The sequence below is a fragment of the Lycorma delicatula genome, chromosome 7 (assembly GCF_047948215.1).
Source record: "Lycorma delicatula isolate Av1 chromosome 7, ASM4794821v1, whole genome shotgun sequence".
Classification (NCBI taxonomy): Eukaryota; Metazoa; Arthropoda; class Insecta; order Hemiptera; family Fulgoridae; genus Lycorma; species Lycorma delicatula.
The window spans coordinates 237,173-260,595 of record NC_134461.1 but is presented as its reverse complement, the minus strand read 5'-3'; the positions used below and the strand labels follow the sequence as shown (position 1 = coordinate 260,595).

Here is a 23,423-nt window from a genome sequence, read left to right as displayed (position 1 = left end):
AGCAAAAATAATTCAAACTTCAAAGAATCTCCTAAACTTAATCACAAATAAAATTATTTTAACACGAATAGAAAGCACGTAGTTTTCTTAGTGTTGAAATTAAACATTTAATTCAAGGAATTTAATTTTAAACTCGCCGTAATAACTGAAGGATATTAATTTTTTTCAAAAATTAATGCAATTAATTCCTCAAAAATTTCTAATTAAGTAAATTATAACCGAACAAATATACATATAAAAAAACTTTTACAACAGTACGAATAATTTTTACGATCTTCGCAATTTTATTATGTTAAAAGAGTTTCGTGGAGCGCGCGGTCGGGTAGAAAAAGAGATGAGAAGAGAAGTCGCAAAATTTCTCTAAGTTCTCACCTGTTAACTACAGAAATGAAAAATTGTAACATCGATAATTCATAAAAACATGTATAGATCCATCCACAAAGAGGAGGCTTCTAGAAAACTATTATTCTTAATTATGACAAAATATTTCTGTTTAAAACCACAAAATCTATAGTTTTACATACGGACGTATAATATGCAATTTAAAACGATATCGGTCCAATTATTTTAAGTCTTCCGTATAAAACAGAAAGTAAAATATGAAATATAATATTTTCGTTATTACAAATTTTAGCAGAAACAAATAAACGCCATTATTATGCAGAATAATAATTAGACGAATGGTATATAAAAAAGCATAAATATAAGAGAAAAATCACACTTGCCAAAGCTAGAATCCTTAATGCCCCAATAATTCACAAAAAAAATGAAGTAAATATATATATATATATATATTCAGGCAACCAACCAAATACCATATTATTAGTAAGTACGCCGTATCCCGCCAATATTTCAATACGCAATCAAAATTGTATAAAACATTACGAATCATTCTAAGAAAAAAATTAGAAATAAAAACTTAATACAAAATAATTCCAAATAGTAATTAAACAATAAACTATACGAAATACTGAACAGTTTAACCGTACAAATTACTTTAAATAACCGCAGGTGGAAGACAATATAATAGCTGTTGCTATGGCAACACAAAAAAATTCCATGAAATTTAAAAAACTTAATCGTTATCTTAGATAAGAAAAAAAACATATTTAAATAAAATCAATTAATACCTTTTAAGAAGTGTTTTATGTCGCAAAAGGTTTTTCCCGTTTTATGAAAAACCATTACATACGTAAAAGAAACGAACCTTTTAATTAAAATATTATTTAAATTTATACCGGGGAATCGAGTTAGAGCATTTTAATCGCTATCAAAAATATCATACGTTCACGTTTAACGATGAAATTTAAATGCAAAATAATAATATACCGATTTAAAAAGGAAATTTTTAAAATTTTGAAAAGATGAGACATTTTGTAAATATTTTACCGTATAAAAAATCGGATGTAGAAACCACATAACTTCCGTGTACGTCTATTTAATTACATATACACATTTTTTTAAATGAAAAGTACATAAAATTATATTTCATTAACAAATTCTAATATTTTTTTATGATTTTTTTTATTGTTTTATTTTTTTAAAATCAGAGGTTAATAATTAGTACTAAATCAATAAATTAAAAAAAAAAAATTTTTTTGGCTATAACATTGGAACCGATGAAAACAAGCATCCTACTTATGATATATCGTTGAAAAGCCTTCAAGGACAGGTACACAACTAGATATTACAAAAGTCTTAAATCCAAAATTTCAACATCCTACAGGGGAATCATTTTCGAGTTATCCTTTTCGACTAGGATTAAAGAACACATCAGCTGTATAAAGGACACAAAGAACGATCTAATTTTCCCACACAGAATCCTAATTTTATTAATATTTTCGAGTACTCTAATAATCTTTATAAAACCAATATTTTAGAAAATTTTCATTTGTGCTGTAAGTCGTCACACCTATTAAAAAATACCGAAAACTGTTTTTTCCATATATATCTGAATGAGTATTTGGAAGCCCCAATCTAGTGAATACGTATCTCGTTTAACATTGTCGGAAATGAGGAAAATTTGCAAGGAATGTTCAAATATTCTTTTTTAATTTTCTTAGTACTTTAAATGCTGATTTTCAACAAAAAAATGTAGAAACTTGTTTTTAGATATTTAAATGAAAATTACATTCATCAAAAGTAAAGTTGATATCTTCATTTGTTACCGAAAAATTAAAAAAAAAAGAGAGAAATACTAAGTTTCATTGTTACTCCGTTTTAACTCTTTATATTCGGAATGTTTAAAAAAATCCATTTTATTGAAATGGAACACCGCAAGAAGAACATATACTCACTCATTTTTGCTGGACGTTGACGAATCAGTCGATCATTCAGGACATGTTCTTTTATACACACCGGGTGATATTTAAGTTCGGGAACAGCTTTTTGCTGCGTATCTGAGAAGTATCTGGAAACTGAAAGAAATGGACATAATTACAAATAAAAAAATTGTTGGGTTTTTTTTTAATTTTGTCCGCCGTATTGAATCAAACATAATTTTTTTAAATAGGATGGTGACCCACGATTTCGATTTAAAATTTTACAGGAAAAACAATCGTAAAACCCGTTTTTCTGTTAATTCCTTCGTTGTCGAGCGATAAGCAATCAAATTTGCTATGACGAAAAAATCGTTTCAACAATAAAACGAGGTAAAACGCGCTTCATGAACAATTTTATTGTATTTTAAATTCATAATGTATACAATAATAGTACATGCCTTCCGATAACTTGATTAAAAAACATAAAATTAGAAAAATTGACCGCGTCGGGAAACGCAAGATAGTGGTGGCGAAGCGGTATGGGGATACTAGTATATATATATAAGCTGTATTTGTATGTGGAAATAAAAAGCCAAAATGAGAAGTTAATAATTCGCATTGTTGTAAAATAATAACCGATTTACCTTCTAAATCTGTAACAAATTTTTAAATTTCAAAACCGTTTAAATTTTTTCAAATTTTGTTGTGTTAAGTAATTTAGTACTGAAAACATTTAACAAAATTTTAAAATTAAATATTGCGATAATTAAAGTAAATAATACCTAGGTTGTCCTAGCCGTTTAATTTGTAGTAGTATTGCAAATTACGTTATTTTTTATTATAACTATTGAGAAGGCTGTTTTTACTAGGGTTTGGGCCATAATTCCAACATTAACTGTTTAAAGTTTGTTATCAAATGTAATTCTGAACGGTATACGTAACAAAAAAGTTACTACGGGGGTTTTAACTCGTTTTACTTCTATCGCGATTTTTCCGTTGATTCAAGGCGTTGATGAGAAATCGTTATTACAATCGTGTATTGCTTCCTATTTAAAAAAAAAAATTGATTCAATATGGCGGATCGAAGATGGCTGACAAAATACAGACGGAAATTTAAACACGATTGAAAAAATAAAGCACGATAATATTTTGAACAAACTGTTATTTTAGTAGAAGAAATTTCTTTTATACGCATCGAATGTAAGGGCAACTAATGCTAAAACTGCTAGAAAATCTTTCTAAATGGAAATAATTGTTTCTCGATAAGGAAAACTAATCGAAGATAATTTCCCAATTTCGTATTACTGATAATAACCGAAACCTTATCGACCAGTGATTCCCAAACGGTATGCTGCGGCCTCTTCATAGGGGCGCTTCGAAATATTGTAAAACCTCCATTACAAAGATGCTTAACAAATGTTAATGCGATTCGCCTATCCGAACCTGAGATAAATTTTTGATATAAGAATAACAAAACGGTGGACAGGAGCGAGAACGAAGGAGAAAGTGTCTCCTTCGTTCGAAGGAGCAAATTGAAATTAATTTTTATCGCAGAATTCTTCAATTCTACGATGAATCGTATTCATTTAAAAAGGATAGTTTAATTTATCATAAAGAAATGAATTTGTTATTTTGATTATATTTTTTGAGTTGACAAATGGAAATCGTACTCATACTTCAGCAATATTTCCACTGTTCTGTCTTACACGAACGAGTTGAGTTACTTATAATCTAAATAGATTTGATAAGATAGGAAGTAGTGGGGCTACTGCTGTCCATAGATATTACCTCCTATCCATAGATAGATAGATTCATCTATTTTGTAGAGGAAATTCCTCTGGTAATCCTGAGAAAAGTTTTTTTTATAACTTATGTGAACGGAAAATTATTTAGTCTAAATAAACGATTTGAAGGGTTGTAGAGTGATTTAATGTGATTCTTTTATTTAAAGGATTTTGCGCAAAACTCGTTTATTAATTTGTTTTACATATCATTTCTATTTCTTCTAATGACTGTACGCAAAATATCTTATAAACTAATATTACTTATTAAGAGTAATATTTACGAATGTAATGATGTTTAATAATTAGACAATCCATTTGGCGATCGTAATAAACATTTTGAATCGGTATATCGATATATAAAATATATATTCGTCTTTTGTGAAGACAGGAAAATATTTCATTTCTCATTCTATAATTCCTAGTAAGCCTGAAAAAAGGATTTCTTATTGAATTTTTTTTTGTATTTGTTCGTACAAGAGTTATGTATATAAGATAATACGTACTGTAAAGTAAAACTCTATATAATTACACTGCCGCTTGCTAAACAAAAAAGAAATTTCAGTTAAAACTGGCAGTGTAGTCAAAACAAAAATACAGACGCTATTATATGTAATGTTTTCAAGGTCAATAGCATATAAAAAAAAACTATATAACAAATTACTTGTACGTGACCACTGTTCATACTTATTTGATACTAGCAGAAGCGGCAATGCTTTTATAGAGAGAGAGAGAGAGAGAGAGAGAGAGAGAGAGAGAGAGAGAGAGAGAGAGAGAGATATTGATAGAGAGAGAGTTTAAATGAACGCAATTGAAAATTTGATAAAACAAATTAAAAAACTGAACTTGACAAATTTTACCTTTCACTTATTCTCCTTCCCCTTTTCCCTTTCCAACTTTTTCCTTTGACCGTTTTCCCTCACCCCTCTCCCAGTTTCCTTGTATAACGTTAAGTCAATGCCCCTCCCATTATTTGATGTCATACCTTATCGGACCTTCCTCTTCCTGTTTATTTGTTATTATTCACAGTATTTATCTTTTAATTTTATTATAATATAAAAATATATACCGTATTTATTCGAGTACCCCTCGCCACGATTTTCCGGACCGAAAAGCTAAAAAAAAAATCGAGTACATACCGGTATTTTAAAGTGCAATAGATGATAAAAAAATACGAAAATATTCAGAAAGTAAAGCGTTTAATTCGTTCATTTAAACTACAATATTAATATTACATTCATAATTAATTACCGTAAGTACTAGTTTAGTTCAGAATCAGTAGGCCAGTAAAACGAAAAGAAAGTACCACGATGAAAAAGATAATTCAATTCGCTTTTTAATATGGGGTTTTATTTTTAATTAATCACCGTCTGCAAAGATATAACATTGCTATTGTAATTATGTAATGTTAATGGCGTAAAATAATTAAATATAAAATGAAATCTATTAATTTTCATTACGCGTTTTCATTTGACGATGTAAAAATATAATTGACAACATTTTGTCGTCGATGTCTATCTTTTTACTAGTTGGAGGGTTTTAAATAACATGTAAATCAATACCGGATAAAAAAAGACAAATAAAAATGATTTGTTATTAAAATTTTAAACAATTTTTTTTTCAATAGACTTTTCTGTTCCACACCTATATTAAAATTGTACAATTTGAACATTCCTCAAATAGCACATTTTAATAGGTTAATATTAAACCGGTGGGTAATATTTAGGAAAAAGGGTAAGTTACGTCAGACTTCAAAAAAAGTGTTATAGTTATGATACCAAAGAAAGCAGGGGCAGATAAATGTGAAGAACACAGAACAATTAGCTTAACTAGCCGCGCATCAAAAATCTTAACTAGAATTCTGTACAGAAGAATTCAGAAGAGAATGGAAGAAGTGTTAGGAGAAGACCAATTTGGTTTCAGAAAAATTATAGGAATAAGGGAAGCGATTTTAGGCCTCAGATTAATAGTAGAAGGAAGATTAAAGAAAAACAAACCGACATACTTGGAAAATATAGTTAAAAGAAGAGATAGACTTATAGGCCACATTAAGGCTTGCTGGAATAGTCGTTTTAAAATTGGAGGGAAAGGTAGATGGGAAAAATTGTGCAGGCAGGCGACGTTTGGAATATGTAAAAGAAATTGAAACGACTGGCAATAAATAGAGAATCTTGGAGAGCTGCATCGAACCAGTCAAATGACTAAAGACAAAAAAAAGATATTAAAAGTAAAAATATAAAATAATAAATAAATAAATAAATAAAGTATAAAATATTAAAAGTAAAATCGGTTTCATATATTAAATTGAGGGATATTAGAGGGAATACAGAAGTGCGCGGATCTATATAAAATTTAAATTATACCACTCCTTCGGTCACATGTCGGAGTAATAGTGCGTCTCAGCCATTTATTCGGAGGTCCCGGGTTTCCGTTTTATATTCCCACGCAGAAGTTTCTATCTTATATGGTGAATTAATCATAAAAAATCTGATGCGGACACTACATGACTTCCTTGTTCGCCTATTGAATTACATATACACAGTTATTTAAATGAAAAGTACGTAAAATTTTATTTCATTAATAACTTTTGAAAGGTTTTCTTTTTTTTTTTATCTTATTGTTATTACTGAATTATTATTTATCGTAATTTTATTTACAATCAGATGTTAATAATTATTAACAAATCAATTTTTAAAAAATGATAAAAAAAAGGAGACGAAGTCGGATTCGTACCGAATTTAATTATTTCATTAATTAAAATTTAATTTTTCTATAAGTCTGGAACCGATGAAAATAAGTACCACTTATCATATATCATCGAAAAGCTATCGATGAGGACTTTTTACTGCAGTTAAGAAAAAGTCCAAAATCCAAATTTTATTGATCTTGCGTTTTTTGAACGCTTTTGGTCCAGTCGATTGCAATCAAAAAAGTAACTAGACGTTACAACAGTCATAAATCCAAAACTTCAACATCCTACAGCTAATCGTTTTTGAGTTATTCGAGATACATACGTACGTACAGACGTCACGCCGAAACTAGTCAAAATGAATATTTCCGTTGAAATATGAAAACCGAAATTTGTTCTGATCGTTATACTTCCTTTACTTCGTACAAGGAGTAAAAATTAGAAGGACACCTATGTGTCACGATAAAAAATGATTCTGATCAAACTACTTTAATTTTGCAACCGACAGGTCTAAAAAGGCGAATAAATAAAAAATTAAAGCTTGAATAATCTTCTTGACCGTATACTTCAGATTTAAAAAAATAATCAAATTAAAAAAAAGATCGGCGAGAAAAAACATTTAAAAAAATTTTAAAGTATTTCTCCGCGTTTGATCGAGCCCATAGGGGAAATAAAGTTTATCAGCGACTGCAATAACCCACCGGGTTGGTCTAGCGGTGAACGCGTCTTCCCAAATCAGCTGATTTGGAAATCGAGAGTTCTAGCGTTCAAATCCTACTAAAGTAAGTTATTTTTACACGGATTTGGATACCGGATCGTAGATACCGGTGTTCTTTGGTGGTCGGGTTTCAATTAACACATCTCAGGAACGGTCGAACTGAGACTGTAAAAGACTACATACACTTGATGTACACTCATAAATATCATCCTCATTCATCCTCTGAAGTATTATCTGAAAAGTAGTTACCGGAGGCTAAACAGGAAAAAGAAAGAAGTGAACTGCAATAAAATAGTTTAAATCTTAAAATTTTACATTTAATTTCTTTTTTTCGATTTTGCTAAACGGAAATGTTCCATTTTAAAGGTAAAAGGCCACTTTTGTCTTTAACGCTGCATATCTCCCTATCTAAGCAACGTAGCGATAAAATAAATAAAAAAAAGGGTTTTCATCTAGACGATTTAGCTTTAATGATAAATTGTGAAGTCTTTAATGTAGCGTCACAGTTTTTGGCTTTTCTTCATTTTGTGCCGAGGCATTGAAATCTATTGAAAGACTGTGACCGGACCGAGTATCATCCGCTCTCAGCTTAACCTAAGATATGCAATGTTTAAAAATAATAATTGCAATTGCCGTTTAGAAAAAAAGCATCTTAAAAACAGTAATTGTAATTATTGTTTTTAACAGATGGTAAATTTAAAAATTTTAGGAGGCTCTCTAGTAACACCGGAACGGCCAGCAAAGCGGTTCCTGACCGTCTTGTTATATTTTTTTATGTGCGATAACACTTGCATCATAATTTTTCATCCTAGTAATATATTTATATAGCTTCGTTTCCTTCCCGTAAAGATTTTATTACAATCTATTTTTTTTTATTTTAATGGATTTATTTTTAATAAGTTAAATAAGAATCTTTTTTTTTTTTAATTACTTTTCAAAACAGATAAACTTTATCGTAATATTTAAAAAAAAAAAATTATAAATATTAAGGGAGATTAATTATTATTTTAAATAAAATGTAATAAATATAAAATAATCGACAAATCTTGATTTAATTTAATTATATCGAACGTCTATATAAGAAATGTCTTTATAAGAAAACGTCTATATTAACGTGTTACTCGCACAGCAATACTCATACGTACGCACACACACATGTACACATGTTTACGGTTGTATTTGAATTGTACAACGCTTGACCAGTACTGTCTGACGGTAGCCAATCAGAGCGAAGGGAGCCACCTGCGTGTGTTAAAAACCCCGTCCCTCTCTCCCCCTCGTCGCATTAGTTAGACTGACAGAAGTTTTTACTTATGCCTCATCCCAAAAAAATTAAATAAAAAAAGATTTACCTCTAAAATTCCTCTTAGCAAAAGTCCTCTGTCAACGTATAAACTATACAATTTTATAAATTATGTTATGGTATTATTTTATCATTAACTCTTGAAATATTTATTTTTCATTTATTTATTTTTTTTTTAAATCTAGCACAAATGAAGTATTACAATAAATAAATATACCTTCAAAACTAGATACGGTGATACAGATGGGGTTGATGAAGCTTTCTATTATTTAATCAAATCTAATGTTCAATCTTGTGTAATGTCTTTATCAGTAATGCAAGATTTCGCACGCACACACACACCGCGAGCAAATGAAATATGTTACTCCATAATTACAATTTTTGCTTTTTAATTTTTATTAAAATACCAGTAGACCCGGCAATGCTTCGCTATTGCTATATATATATATATATATATATATATATATATATATATATATAGAGAGAGAGAGAGAGAGAGAGAGAGAGAGAGAGAGAATTTGATAGATTTGATACACAATTGAAAATTTGATAAAAAAATTAAAAATCTGAACTTCACAAATTTTACCTTTCACTTATTCTCCTTCCCCTTTTCCCTTTCCAACTTCTCCCTTTCGCTCTTCTCCATCATCGCTCACCCAGTTTCCTTTTTAGCCTTTCCCGTTTTCCCCTTTTCTCTTTCCACCTTTTCCCCGTTTTCCCGCGCGTAAATCAGTCCATTAGTTTTTTTATCTTTAGCGGACACACATACGAACATGCGTTTTATATATATATATATATATATATATATATATATAGAATAAAAAAGTCTATTTGAATATTTGTTTGTTTCGTAAATATGTCGACACCGGCCCCACCTAGCGGGTACAGTTTTTGCAAAAATATTTATTTTCACGTAACTAATATTCATATTCTGAATACGAACCAAATCGGTCCATAAATATAATTTTTCTAAATATCTCAACCCCGGCGCCAACTAGCGGGACCATTTTTTGCGGAGATAATTCTTTCCATTTAAGTAACACGTATTCTGAATACGAGGCAAATCGGACCATAAATACAATTTTTCAAAATATCTCGACCAAAGCGCTACCTAGCGGGTCCAAACTAATTCAGAAACCTTCCCTGGCATGCGTCCAACCGTTCCCTAAATTTTCATGCTATCGGATGAACGGTTTAGAAAGGCTTAAGAGACACACAGACAGACAAACATTCAATTATATATATATATATATATATATATATATATATATATATATATATATAATTACTTACTTAATAAACTTCTTATCAAATGTTACAACCCTCAGTATCGATGAACTGAAGGCGAACGTTCGACAGAAATCAATGCCCTTGACAACAATGTGCAAAACGTTGCTGTCAAAGTTCTTGCGACACCTGACGCAAATTCAGGTGAGACAGTCAGTATCATCGCTTGGAACATTTTTTACAAATATAAAACATATATTACAAAAATATAGTATATATCCCCAACGACAAATGTTTTCCAGCGATTCATCTCAAAGCTACCTCCAAAAATTTTAATAAATAATAATTACCTCTAAAGGTTTTTTTCTCTATTTTCTTTTTATATGATCTCTTTTAATCATTATGTAATTATTTCAACGAATATTACACTACTGGCTTTTTTCATCTACAATACTAACCGGTCACTACACCGAATACTTAGTACAGGATTCGAAACTTTTAATAATTTGAAGTATACGGGTTTCAAAAAAGTCGGTTTCCATTTTAAAAATGGTAGTTATAGTCGGTTACCTGTCCTCCGTACGGGTAAAAAAATATTTCCTACTATTTGAGATATTTCCATGCAAGAAACTTGCAAACTTATGGATGGAAGGGCAAGAAACGAAAAGGACCTAATCCGGTTGTTACCGTAAGTTAGTTAATCCCCCACAATTTTGAAACGGTGAAACATTCGTGATGACAGTAATCATATGGTCCTTCCAGGTTACGTAACATTTCAGAAAAGTCGGTTTAGTAGTTTTTTGCGTGAAAAACAGACTCTCAGAAACTACTAGATTTTTAAATACGGTATAATAGAATTTAAGTTAAACTCTACAAGTTTGTTTAACAGAGTTATTCTACTTCAAACCTAAAAAAACGTGTTTTTCGTCACTGAACTTTTCTGTTCTACGCTGGATATCGTGAAAATAAGGGATGATAGTACTGTTTTTTTTAAATTCTATTTTACAGGTCAACAAACATAAGAAACCATCAATTTTAGCCCTTATATAACGCCTTAAAAATTTCAGTATGACTTATTTCACAGGGGAACTGAAATCCGAGCGAAATTTACGCTAGCCGTAACTTTACAAAGAAGCGTTTTCGGACATATGTTTGTACGTGAACTTTTTCCTTTATTTCAAGATCTAGAATCGGTTCCCAAATTATTTCCCTTTCTTCCTAAATCACCCTGTATTTACGATAAATAAAATAGAACTGATAGTTACCGTTTATTTAACGTTCCATTTCGGACAAACCTCAAATCAGGTGACTTTTTATTAATACAAAAGTGCACGTTAAAACAATCGCACGCGCGCGAATAGAAATTTGATATCGCATATCACTAAATATTTAAAATTAAATAAGTAAAACGAATGAAAATTGCAACAACGGGAAAAGAACTTCTCCCCCTGTTACGCTGAAAGACGTGGGTTGAATTCCCGCCTAGTTATGGTAAACGTATAACAAAACAATCAAAACGTAATTAATAGCTGAACCGACTTAAAAGTGAAAAATAAAATTAATTACTCGATTTCCGTATCTGAGCGGTAACGTCTCGGCCTTTCATTCAGAGTACCGGGTTCTAATCCCGGCCAGATACGGTATATTTCATACGCTACAAATTTCCATTTTCACGTTCCCGCTTTAGAAGTTTCTTTGTAAGATTTTGCGGTGAATTATTTCATCGATCGAAAAAAATAAATAAATAAATGAAATATAAACATTTTATAGATAGATGGTAACAGTGGCGGATTGAGTCATCATGCACGCGTATCAGGAAGTTGTTATTACGTCTAATGTTTGACATAGCAGAACTGCGGTTCAAATTCAGTAAGTTAAATTAGTAAACAATAGTGAACCGTCTCTTTGTAATAGCGAAACCAAACGATCTGCTACTATGTACCTCATATTAAAGCGCAAACAAATCATCCAAATTTTGAACCGGCATCCGGGTTCAAAACTTTTTTCTTTTTTGAAAAGCAACTATCAATGGAATAGTATGATTTTTTCATACGTTCATAAGTACGAAATTTACTTCCCCCCCACCCTCAAAACACTTTATCTTTTCTTTTTTGGGATTCCTCAGACGTAAAACTTCGAGAAATTAAAAAAAAGACCATACCCCTTTTTGACTGATTATCATACTTTTCCTTCTTGCAGTATACCTTTAGATCTATGCCAGGAAAATAGAATGAAAAATATATTCGATCGGTTTATACAAAATTATAATAAAAAGTCATTTAATAAAAATTTCCGAAAAAACTTATAAGATGATCATTAGAGAGAATTTATCTTAAAAAATAAAAAAAAACGTAAAAAGTGATCCATTTTGTTAATAAATAAATAATTCAAAATGCATAAAAAAATAGTTTCTTAATTCACGTTTTAATTTTAGTTCATTTTTACTTCCTTGTATGAAGTAAGAAAGTATTGTGATCGCGAAAAATTACGATATTCAGATTTCAACTGAAATATCCATTTTGACCATCCCTGAATCCAATTTGACTACTTTGGGCGTGACGTCTGTACGTACGTATGTACTTAAGTATTTGGCATAAGTCAAAAAAGATTAGCCGTAGGACGTTAAAATTTTGTGTTTAGGACTGTTATAACATCTCGTTGTGCACCTCCCCTTTTGATTGCAATCCACTGTACCAAAAGTGTCCAAAAAAGACCAAAATCTAGTTTCTAACTGCAGTAATAAGCCCACATTGAAAGGATTTCAACGATATATCATAAATGGTATTTATTTTCATTTGTTCCAGTTATAGCCAAAAAAAATTTTAATTAATGAAATATTTGAAAGAGGAAAGGACATCGGTTAAAATTTCCTTTTTCATCTACATTTTTTTATTTTTTTTTAAATTTATTAATAATTATTAACCTTTCATTATAAAAAAAAAATTACGATGAATAATAAATCAATAGCAAAAAAAAAAGATAAAATATCTACAATTATTAATGAGATAAAATTTTACGTATTTACATTTAAAAAAAGTGTAAGTGTAATTTAATAGGCGTACAAAAAATCATGTGTTGTCAACATCAGAATCTATGTAGTTAAAAATTAATAATATTTTTACATTAATCATAAATTTTTAATTTTTTTTTTTTTTTAATCATTTAATGGTATTAATTTGTAAATTTATTACAATTTTTATACTCATTCATTAAAACAAGATTAATTTTATCTTGTGGTTTATGTTCAGCCCAAATAAAAAAATTGATTATTAATGTTTAAAGAGCATTATTATTTAAAATTTCCTTTTAATTTCATGGAACAAGGATTATTTTTTTTGCACTGTGAGTATGAGTGTGTATTTGTGTGTATGTAATATATATATGAAATAAGAGAAATACATTTATCTGACAAATATTCGCTCCAGTGAATTTTATACGTGTTTATTCTCTCAAAGAATCGGACTTATAAAACATATAACAGTATGAACGCATCAGGAACAAATGGTAGCATAACACACGCGCGCACACACACACACACACACACACACACATATATATATATATATATATATATGTGTGTGGTTTACTTATATATGTGTGTGTATATATATGTGTGTGTTTGGTTTACTTGTGTTTCCCATCACGATCTTCAGTAGTTTTTAATGGGCGTTCATTATGGATGACTTACATCATGTTTTTATATGTGTGTGTGTGTGTGTGTGTGTGTATATATATATATATATATATATATATATATATAACAAGTATTATTGAAATCTGATACCGACTGACTGAAATGTGCTATGTAGATAGTAAATACCAGAATACTTGACGGTTGAAATTCAATTAACCACAGGTCTCGGGAATTGTCAGCCTAAGTCATCTCATTTACATTTCATACATATCACTGGGTCATGGAGGGTTGCTTATTATTTACTCGTTGAACATATTGTATATACATATAATGTACACTTTAAGAGAAAAGAGTAAATTATACATTAGAATATATTTAAGAATTGCATTATAATAGGAAATGTACGTTACATAGACTATATTTATACTTAAAGTGTAAGTTAAGAAAATATTAAAAACTTAGTACAAGATTTTTTTAAAATGAACAGTTACACTAAAATATTTTACAAGATTTACAAATATAACTAAAATGAAATGTGGATGACAGTATAGAAAAAGTTATTTTATGTACTAATATTTATTTGTAAGAAACATTTCATCTAGTATTACTAATTGTAATCAACATGTGGATAAATAAAGGTTATTTATATATAAAACACACACACACAATATATATATATATATATATATATATATATATATATATATATATATATATATATATAAACTAGGTAATTTGCTGCATTGAACTTTTGTCAAAACCCAATTGATTTTGTACTTACCTTACATACAAGTTTGGTTTTAATTATTAGTTTTAATCACAAATTAATAGTAATACTACTCTTAAACATATTCCTGAATACCTGAATAATATTTCACATTATAATAAATATAATAATACCAATTTATAATGTTTCAAACGAAAGCAAGATTTAATAAAACGTACAGTAATGTTTTGACAGACCAACAAGCGTTTAGGAAGGTTAAATTCTTCAAACCGGCGTTCGTTAATTTCCGCGTACATTCGTTCAAGCCCGTAGCTGTCTACATACATCTGTTTTTACATCATGTGTTTAACTCTGGGTCGGTTACTCGAGATATATTTACCGACTGACTACCTTTTTATAAAATAACATTATAAAACGGATTTTTTTAAGATATATGCATTACTATTACAGATAAAATTTCTTTCTTTTTTTATTTTTATTTATTTAAATTACTTATTTTTTTATTTCATGAATTAATTTACTACGACGATTTATAGAGAAGCTTATGTATAGGAATATGGAAATGGAATTTAGTAGCGTATAAAAAATGCCATGCCTGACGGGAATTCGAACCCGGGATCTCCGGATAAAAAACCGAGATGCTACCACTCCACCACGGAAATCGACGGGTAAATATATATTTTTAAATTATATAAATAATTAAAATATTATTATTATTATTATAAGTATTATTATTACTTCGTTTAATTTTATGTATTTGTTTGAAACATTATGACGCGTAAATTTTATTTACTTTTTTAGGGTTCTATTGAACAATTTTTTTATTTATTAAAACATTTCTTACTATAAAAAAATATTTTATTACGTTTATCCATCATTAAACATATCGTTTTAAACGTAATTCTAAATGGAGTGCATTTATACACATTATTTCTTTTAAATTACTTTTTTCTTATGATAATTAAAAATCATACAATGGCTGTCATCGATACCGCCTCTAGAATAAAACCTCTCAACAAGACGAAAATTTTCTCGAATTTTTAAGTGATAAAAATTCTTCATCAAGACCATATTTATCAAAGATTTTGTCGTGTAATATGAGATGTAAAATTTTGCAATTATCATATCATAATCGTTTGCCGACCTACATTTAAAATTGTTCAATATTTAAGCGTTTTGACCGTCCATGTCTCTGTGACATAACAGCACTGAAAACCAAGAAGACGAACCGTTCGCATTCGACGGTAACGGTTCGAGATAATGACCGCATAAGTGTTTTCATCCTTAGGAAAATCGCTCGAGATTGTTCGGTTCAAATTTTAATTTCTGCCAAAGATTCCCGGTTTATTAACACATATGTTGTTGCAGTTAAGATATACAAATTTAGCAAATTTTTCCACGAGTATACATCTTTATCATTCTATCGCCCCGAATATCACTTCGCTTACTGACCGTTTAATTAAGTTTGAATAAAAGTTTTCTTTTTCCTGTTTAGCCTCCGGTAACTATCGTTTAGATAATTCTTCAGAGGATGATATGTATGAGTGTAAATGAAGTGTGTATTGTACAGTCTCAGTTCGACCACTCTGAGATGTGTTGTTTAATTGAAAATCCAACCGCCATAGAACACCGGTATCCACGATCTAGTATTCAAATCCGTGTAAAAATAGCTGGCTTTACTAGGACTTGAACGCTGGAACTCTGGACTTCCAAATCAGCTGATTTGGGAAGACGCGTTCACCGCTAGACCAACCCGGTGGGTCAATTAAGTTTGAAATTTGTTACACGTAACGATATTATAATTAGTACCAAGGAATCTTTACCGGAGTTACCGTTAATTATATCATCAGCAAAGATTATAAAAGATTGTAAAGAAGAAAAAGAAAAGATTATATTATACGTAGTCGATTATAATCGTTAAATATTTTTCCTTCAGCGACCTCAATCAGCCCCTTAATAAATATCTCATTAGAATAGTTTTAATGTTAACTTCATTCTATTATGACAGATTTTTCGTTTGCTGCTACTTTACGTCGTATCAATTAAATAACAACCCTTGTGAAAATGAAAACGAGCTTGCTATTTATTCGATTTAAAAAGGCTATAAGTTAAATAAATAAAAGATAACGGTTAAAAGAGATATTTAAACTGAATTTTTGGATTGTTCTACGTACAGCTATGGAAAATAAAAATTATTAGTTTCGATTTACATTACAATATATTTAGTAAAAGATTAAGATTTTTTTTTTGTTTGTGTATTAAAAAGCTTTCATCCTGAGAGAAAAAATTTCAACAAATTTATTTTTCTTATTTAAGGACAGATGGAAATACGTTTAATATTACAACTTGTTTTTATGTGTTTATATATCTATTTATCGGATATATTCTCGTAACTTGATCCGAAAAATGAAGTATTATTTTTAATGAAATACTAATATTAAGAAAAAAAGGCTTTATAGTTTAACATGGAAACAAAATGTTTCATCGACGTACTGAAACTTAACTATTTTTTTTTTTTTCAGTTTATATATTCAGAAACCGATTTTTTCTAAATGATTTATCGGTATTCTATTTTTTAAATCGTACATAAGTAGATATTTTATAAGTATTTTTATAAAAGAATAATTTGTTTTTAAAGGTATAAACGTTATAGCTGCAGAAAAAGAAGTCGCATCTGGACTTGAATTTCTGAAGCAAGCCCTGGAAAAGCTTTGTGTAATCTTTGCCGTATATCAATACCTTATGCCGGTGCGACGACTAGTAATCTATCTCGTCATATTAAAGTTAAACGCCCGGGAATTGATATTTCAAGACAAAAAAATTCTTGTCCTTGTGATTATCGTATTTCAGAAACGCATTACGATTTAAATCTTACGTCTATTGCGATATTTTTTTTAAGAAAATATTCATAAATAATGAATATAATTTCCTTATGGCTTTTTTTTTAAATATAAAAACTTAATAATACGGCTCAAATTTTGCGTGTCTGGATTTTTGAAAATCTTTGTGTTTTATGACCAGCGGCGGCTCGCGTATAGGCACTGTGGACTGCAGCATTACCTGTTTTCGCTTAATATTATCGATAACATTTAATATAACGAGTCCTTTTTTCTTAAATTCTTTCTTTATACTTGTACAATATATAATAATCCTTAAGCTTAATGTCAGTAGACATCCCCCAGTTTATGAAAAAGATACGAAAATCTTTGTACGGAATTGTGCGCTTCACAGTTCCAGCGGCGTTGTGTTTAGCTGTTGTGCGCATGCGCACATAGGAAACTGCCAGGAAGAGAAAACACAGTCGCTCCCACAGAGCCCACCCTGGCGTGCCGGCGGAAAATAGTTTTCTTTTACGCCACGTGTTTACGGAAACTTCCTTTTTCGTTCGCTTCTCTAATTCGATCATCTGCGGAAGGAATGCGAAAGTGTTTATTTGTCTTTTCAGTAGCGATCAGAAGACTGCTGAAAGCAAGGGCACTTGATCGCCAAATCAGAAGGGCTAAAGAGAAGATAATTAGTAAAAACTAATAACGAATTTGTTTCTGCGTACATAGAAATTGAAATTAACCGCCGTTGGAGTAAAGTGTTTTTAAGCGGAGATTTTATCGCCTAATATTACTAAAAAAATATTATCTGTTGACATTTTATTATTTATTCGATTAAACCGAATAGGCCTTTTAAGCGTAATATGCTTAGAAACGGTGGGCCGTATTCTTGAATGTAATAAAGTGTAGAATTAGATTATTATCCTGCTTTCTGCTATCGATTCATTCTTGTTTTCGGTTCTTTTATTTTACAGAAAACTTTAACCGCGGCCTTGAAAAGGCTAAGAAAATCAACTTCGTTAAATTTAGCTACGAACCGCTACCGTTCATGTCTGTTTCTAACCAAACGACACGATTTCAGCGATGAAGAATTCCAGAAACCGGGTATCTCTCGATCGGATGGACCGATTTGGATGAAATCGGCACGATGATTTTTTGTACGTGACGGCGATTAATTTGTCACGATAGGTGTAGGAGGCAAGGAGATGTGGACCTTAAGGTCCTGTATCTCAAAATTTTATTCAAAGGGCAGAAATGTTTCCTAGCGAACATATTTTCCGGTATTATTCAATCCCCTATAAAGGGATAAAAATATCCTTTTTTCGGTTTCTCGCGCGGTTGGCGAAAGGACCTGTTGGTCTGCCTAAATTATATTTGAACTATATTTCGACGAAATAGACTTTTCCGTTATCGGTCTAGAAATGTTAATCGCTGAAATTACTTAATTTTTCATATTTACTTATAATTCTAACGTTACATATTTGTTAAACTGTTTACGCCGTATCAAAACAGTACATACTGAGAATATTATTAAGCGACGTCAGGAACTGGGCGGAGCGAAAGCACGGTAACACAGGCTACGAATTTACCCGGCTCCTGTCTGGACATAGATGTTTTCGGGAGTCGTCGCTCCTCGATCGCCCCCTGGGGACGCCTTCCGGTCATACGGATTCGGATAGTAGAGTGCCTGTGTGATCATGCAGGGACTGTACATATCATATGGCTTAGATCCGGGCCCTGCAGGATAGGGGGGCAGGATTTTTAGCGGGGGAGAACCCCGCACTGCCATTAGTGCTGGCCTGACGGCGGCTGGCAGAGCTTTTTCCTCCCCCTGCGGAAAGAGAAAAAAAATGAATATTATTAAAAATACTGGTATCAACATTTTATTTTTATTAAATTTCAACTCTACCCGTATTCTATTTTCCCATTTTTGACAGCTGTTTTTAAACGCTGTACAGAGAAGTGAATACAGTATAAAAAATTAATGAAACTTATAGTAAAATCCAATATAAGTTACGTAAATTAGCGAGCGATTTAATAAATAAACCTCGAAAATGAGAAAACTATTTCACAAGAACAAAATATTTTTTATACATTTGGTAAATATAAAAAGCATATAAATGCTGCATAATAAATATGTACAACTTTATCCCGGTTTCAAAATCGCCACAATAAACACTTAAATTACTTATATACGCTATTACTATCTCGTATCAGACATATATATATATATATATATATATATAGGTTATCCACGTTAAAAATGTACATTTATTCCTACTGTGGAATTTTTAATCCCCATAATAATACTAGAAAGGCAACAATATTTTTAAGAAATTATATGCATAATAACTTTTAAAATACGAGTAATACATAATTTCTTATTTTTTACCGTATTTTACGATAATTTATTCAGTTAACGTAGTTTCTTAAAATTTTTGGAACTCTGCTTCAGATCGTGCTTAAAACATAATTAACGTTTCGTTACTTATTCCGTTATATTCAATAAACGGATGTAGAAATTTTAAACATTTTAAAAGATTTATTACGTTTTTTAACGGGATTTAAAAAACATTCGGTAGAATAAATCCATAATACATCCATAGATCGATTAACTCATTCCAATCAGGAAAAGGAAAGGTGGATATCGTTTTGATAATAACCGTAAATTAAAAGAAGAATTCCATCTTTGAGTTAGTGGCGTTTTTATTTCTGTAAACTACAGGTACGTAAAACTGATAGGCGACGGTCGTAAACGTATCAAACAAATATCACACCTTTATAAAACAATGCAAGCAAAACCGACATCAAAATCCGTTCAGCACGCAACACCCGGTCGGTTTACCGAAAACGATTTGGATGGATTTCAATTAAACAACAGATTTTTCTTTGAAATTACGAACGGTAACGTATTCCTTATAAAATTATGATCATTTCCGTCTTCATTTTCTCAATTTATCAACCATCGTGTCATATTAGTAAAGTTTTCATCGGTTTATTATCGTCTGCGAGTAAACAGTAATTTTATTTGCAATTATTTCTAAATTCGGAAAAAAAATTAGGTTTGAATTACGGACAAAAGTAATAGGATAGCTGCCGTAATTACAATGAAATTAAAGTTAAAATACAAAGTAATTGTAATATTTACAAGCCGTAATTTTAACGATAAATATTGTTCGAGCTGGTTGTAAGTAATAGTTTTGATGAAAAATGAGATATTATTTGTAAATTACCCGTCAAGATTGCGATTATTATTTTAAGATAGGTAAATCGGATTCATATTTTAAGTTTTTTTGTTATTTTTGCGTAATAAAATAAATGTTATATCCGTTGAAATGTTATTTTTTGAAAAATGCTTAGTAAATTTTTGGAAGGCGTAATTTCTTTTTATCTATTTCAAGAAAAATTGCCCGTAATAACGAATAAATTTGAGCGGTGCAAAAAAGTAGATTTCTTTGCTTGCGAATTCCGAGTTTTTATAAAATGTTTATAGCGCCTTAGAAATTAAAGAAATCTGCATATCAAACGGAAATATTTATAAAACAATCAAACTTTATGTTTCAACTTGGCTCGGTTCTTTTAATCTTGGAGATGGCAGTACATCGTATCTCATTAAATTTATTATTTTTATTTATGTTTTTTTAGTAAATTAACCGGAGGCAGGGGCAATTTTTTTTTTTTACCTTTCTTCACCCCTTTTGAAAAATCGAAGTCTGTTGTTATTTATTCGCGTGAAAATTACACACATCAGAGAACCAATAGATTTACCGCTGAAAGAAAAATCTGAAAAATTATAAATACGGATTCTATTATTTATTATTAAAAAATGTTACGCGCTTTTTAAGTGTGTTAACATTTTCCGTTGAAAATACATTTTTTTAAAAATAATATAAACGTTCTTCTGGTAGCGAGTGATCTTTATTTAAATATTCTACATTACATTACACAATTAACGATTACTAAAATTACAAGCGATAACAAAATTCTAATAGATATTTCAGTAGTAATAATTTTTTTTTTCTTTTTAACAGGTGACAAATTAATTTTATCTAAATCTAATGTTTTTAAACTTATATAAAATTCTGTGCGTCGAGACTAATCAAAACTTAGTTCATTATATAATTTTGGATGCCCGCGACTTTTATCGCATACTGTGGGTTATTTATTTATATAATTTTACCGTTATTAGGATCGATAAGATATATTCCTTAAAGTGTTTTAGTTATTTTTTACTTATAATTTACAACATTTATTTTTACGTAAAAGGAAGTATTGTAATCGCGAATAATTTCGGTTTTCAGATTTCAACGGAAATATCCATTTTCACTTGTTTTTGCGTGACGTCTGCACATATGTATGTGCGTACGTAATTACCTCGCGTAGCTCAAAAACGATTGGCCGTAGAATGTTGGAATTTTGGATTTAAAACTGTTGTAAAACATCTAGTTGTGCACCTCCCCTTTTGATTACAATCGGATGAACCAAAAGCGTCCAAAAAAAAGCCAATATTTAAAAAAATTGGATTTTGGACTTTTTCTTAACTGCAGTAATAAGCTCTGATCGAGAGGTTTTCTACGATATATCGTAAGCGGTACTTGTTTTCATCGGTTCCAGAGTTATAGCCCCCAATAAAATTTTAATTAATGAAAGAAAGCGACCCCACGCACTCGTGGGTAAGATTACCCTTTGCGGGCCCAGTTAAGGATTAAATTAAAAAGTTGATTATATATTTAATAATGTGTACATCACGCGAATTTATTTTATTTGTTTTTCCGATTTACATTTAAATTACGGGTTCGTTTATTAACTTCATGTAGTTTTTAACTCTTAAGTAATTAACCGTTTAAAACAATATCTTTTTCACGTGTAAAGAAGGATATATTTTAGGTAAGAGGGCCGTATTAAAACCACGTGTTTTCGCGTCCCTCAGTTTTCTGTTTTTATTAAATATTTATTAATTAAATATTTACTCGATTAGTATTAGGACATAGAGTATATTTCTGTGAACATTTTCAAGTGATTTGATCAATTTTAGGACGATTCTGTGATTTATTGTAGAATTTTACGGTTTTTAATTTTAATATTAATTTTTAATAGCCATTTAAATGTTTATAATAAATGACGTATAGCTACTTCGATGACGCCATCTTTCTCGTTAAGTGTGTGTGTGTGTGTGTGTGTGTGCTGCCGGGCCAGCTGCGCTTCCCTACTCTGTTGCTATTGGTGCAGAGGGGACACGTGTGCGCCATGCTGCTCTGCGCATCTCAGTCACTGCTATGTAGTTAGTGCAAGAATTATATAAAAATAAAAAACCTAGACTTTAACGTAATATCTGTTAGAATTACTACTATTCCAGGAATACGCTTGCATATGCTAAATACTAACTCCTCCTTCACCCAAAAATACCCGGGAGCTGCTGATTACAATACAATACATAAATACGAGCCTTATAAAAATTTAATTCGCTAACGTCTAAAAATCTGGATTCCTGCAACTCTTTCTTGCGTAAAGTAGTGGGTTATTTCCATATAAAATTTTACTATTATTGGGGTCGATGAGATAGGTTCCTATTCCTTAAAGTCTTTTCGTTATCGTTTCCTGATGGTCTGATCGGGTAGCGGTTACGTAAGATAAAAGAAAAACATAATAAATCGCTTAAACGCTATTTAAAGTTTGTTAAATTTATAATTATATACCAGAATCGCAAGAAGAGTTTACGCGTCAACTATAATAAAGGAAAACAATACGGTAAATAACATTTACGCTACAAGAACAGAAGACTAAACAGAAAATATTACACTCTGCATCGAATACAATTACATTCGCAAATACAAAAATAATAAAATCTAATTTTACCTTTTTTTATTATATTCCGGCAATCCAGAAACAGCCGCGAACCGTAAGTAAGAATTAAATAAAATATTTATATAACGTAAATCTTGTAAAGAGCTTAGCGCAATGATTTATCGATAACAAAACATTTACACTGCACAACCGACGCTTACGTACTCACGAACACAAATGCTCGATAGATTGGTAACATCGTCTTCCCCACCCATATTATTATTAACAATAATCTTGCGTGTGTAATTCGTTGGTAAGTTCACATTTGTTGACAAATTCTAGCCGGTATTGCGAAATCGACAAAACTGCTGTCTGCGACGTGTGTCCTTGACCACAAAATCTAATAATTTTTATTTTTTCCTTTTGCGGCACACTTGACAAAAAATACTGCATCTCTGTTATATCCGTTTAATT

At 30.4% G+C, this 23,423-nt stretch overlaps 1 long non-coding RNA gene across 5 annotated transcripts in view; it reads right to left on the bottom strand.

The window, feature by feature from the left end:
- LOC142327376 (uncharacterized) overlaps window positions 1-23,208 on the bottom strand; it is a 131,731-nt gene extending 108,523 nt beyond the window's left edge. For 4 of the 5 annotated variants that reach the window (XR_012756973.1, XR_012756974.1, XR_012756971.1 and 1 more), the window contains exon 1: window positions 23,022-23,208. This is a non-coding gene — a long non-coding RNA (uncharacterized LOC142327376). Of the gene's footprint in view, window positions 1-2,297; window positions 2,418-23,021 lie in introns of all 5 variants that reach the window. The other variant, XR_012756975.1, reaches the window with a different exon arrangement.
- Window positions 23,209-23,423: the final 215 nt, after the last annotated feature.